Source organism: Cyprinodon variegatus, unplaced genomic scaffold (genome assembly GCF_000732505.1).
Source record: "Cyprinodon variegatus isolate N-32 unplaced genomic scaffold, C_variegatus-1.0 Scaffold394, whole genome shotgun sequence".
Classification (NCBI taxonomy): domain Eukaryota; kingdom Metazoa; phylum Chordata; class Actinopteri; order Cyprinodontiformes; family Cyprinodontidae; genus Cyprinodon; species Cyprinodon variegatus.
This window is the reverse complement of record NW_015150847.1, coordinates 629,916-632,235: the sequence shown is the minus strand read 5'-3', so window position 1 is coordinate 632,235 and position 2,320 is coordinate 629,916.

The following is a 2,320-nucleotide window of genomic DNA, read 5'->3' as shown; positions in this document are numbered from 1 at the left end:
ATCTCAAGGCACTTTACAGTTCACTGGGATTTCCTCCCAGACCTGGACTAAGGCATCTTCCATCTCCTGGACAGTCAGTGGTGGATGGATGGAGACATGATGTCCCAGATGATCTCTATGGGATTCAGGTCTTGGGAATGGGCGGGCCAGTCCAGAGCTTCAATACCTTCATGATGCAGGAACTGCTGACCCACTCCCGCCACATGAGGTCTAGCGTTGTCCTGCATTAGGAGGAACCCAGGACCAACAGCACCAGCAGATGGTCACTAGGGGTCTGAGGATCTCCTCTGGGTACCCAATGGCAGTCATGCTACCTCTGGGGAGCACATGGAGGGCTGATGGGCCCTTCCCACTCCATTACTGACCCAGTGCCAAACCAGTCATGCTGAAGCAGGTTGCAGACAACAGATCACTCTCCATGGTGTTTCCAGATTCTGTCACGCCTGTCATTGTGCTCGGTGTGAACCTGCATGCATCTGTGGGGAGCACAGGGCTCCAGTGGAGAATTAGCCAATCCTGGTGTTATTTGGTAAATACTGAGCATGCTGCGTGATGTCGCTCTCTGAGCACAACCCTCATCTGTGGACGACAGGCCCTCATACCATCCTCATGGAGTCGGTTTCTGCCCATTTCTACAGACACTTGCAGCATGCTGGAAAACATTTAGCAGGGCTCTGGCAGTGCTCCTCCTGTTCCTCCTTGCATGTAGGTGGAGGTAGCGGTTCTGCTGCTGGATTGTTGCCCACATATGGCCTTCTCCACGTCTCCTGGTGTCCTGGCCTGTCTCCTGGTAGCGCCTCCAGCCTCTGGACACTACGCTGACAGAAACAGGACACCTTCTTGCCACAGCTGGCATTGATGTGCCATCCTGGATGAGCTGTACTACCCAAGTCACCTGTGTGGGTTGTAGAGTCTGTCTCATGTTACCACGAGTTTGAAAGCCACACCAATATTCAAAAGTGACCAAAACATCAGCCAGAAGCATAGGTACTGAGTAGTGGTCTTTAGTCCCAACGTTCAGAGCCACTCCTTTATTTTCTAGCTTATTGCTAATAATTTCCACCTGTTGTCTATTCCATTTGTACAGCAGCAGTTGGAATTCATTGTCAATAAGTGTTGGTTTCTAAGTGGACGGCGTGATTTCACAGAAGTTTGATTTAATTGAAGTAGTATGATGAAATAACTTTTACTTTGAATTACTTTTGCATGTGGAGAAGACAAAACAGAAGGAAAATCAGGAGTGACTCATCTCTTTCCATCCTCTTGTTGTCCCTAGAGGATTGCTACTTGAATGGTCAAGAAATCAACCTGGTGTTTAATGCCCTCCGACAGCCATTATGCCCTAAGATGCTATGTAAACAATAAAACTCCCCTCCTTGTGTCAAATTTGGTCAGAGATTAAATGCAAACTGTTTTTTTTTTTTTTGCCACAACAGCAACAATTGATTCACTAACCAAAAAACTCTGTGTAAAGTAATTATTTAAAGAAGTTGATTACCATTATTTTTGCCAACACCTTTTTTATGAACATCTGTTCACCACTTGCTACATGCGTCCTTCAGTCCGTCTGCGTCGTCCCGTTTTCTGGAGAAAACTAACCTGATGTCAGGGTCAGTAATTTTGACAGACACTTATGAAGTGCTTGCTTCATTCGGCTTGTTTATCAAGTTTAATTGTCTTTTGTAATTTAACACCAGCTTTATGATCACAAACAGGTAGATTAGAGAATATGGATATTGTCTGTGCCTTTTGTTCTTTTCTGTCTTTAATGAGGCAGTTTGTGTTGTTATTATCATCTGTGTTGTTTCTTTAGTTCACACGTTTCTAATGACCAGCTGCTGTATGTGTGAGTGTGAGCCAGCACGCACTCACACACCTACACACCTACACACACACACAGACTCAAAGATAAAATCACTCATGGCTCATACCAAACAAAATTTGGTTAACTCCAATTTTAGATTTCCTTCCTAAGGACGTCTTAACATATTTTAATAATTTAATTAAAGTTATAGAGCGATGATAAAGATGATGAGCCATAAATGGCATGCTTCTAGTTTTAAATCAGTAAAACAACACATTGAGCTTCAAAGGTTATATTACAAAGCTTTTGAAAATATTCTTATCCTGGTTGGTTGTATTCCTTCGCTCTGGGATTTTTGTATTTTATTTACTCCTGTTTTCCAGATTTACAAATTCACCACATTTGATAATGTCATGATGTGACATGTGATGATGTGGCAGGATGTGATGCAGTAATAAAAAATGCTTCTTTAATTGTGATTGAAGGCCCACTTCATGGAGAAATGAGCCCGGTTGG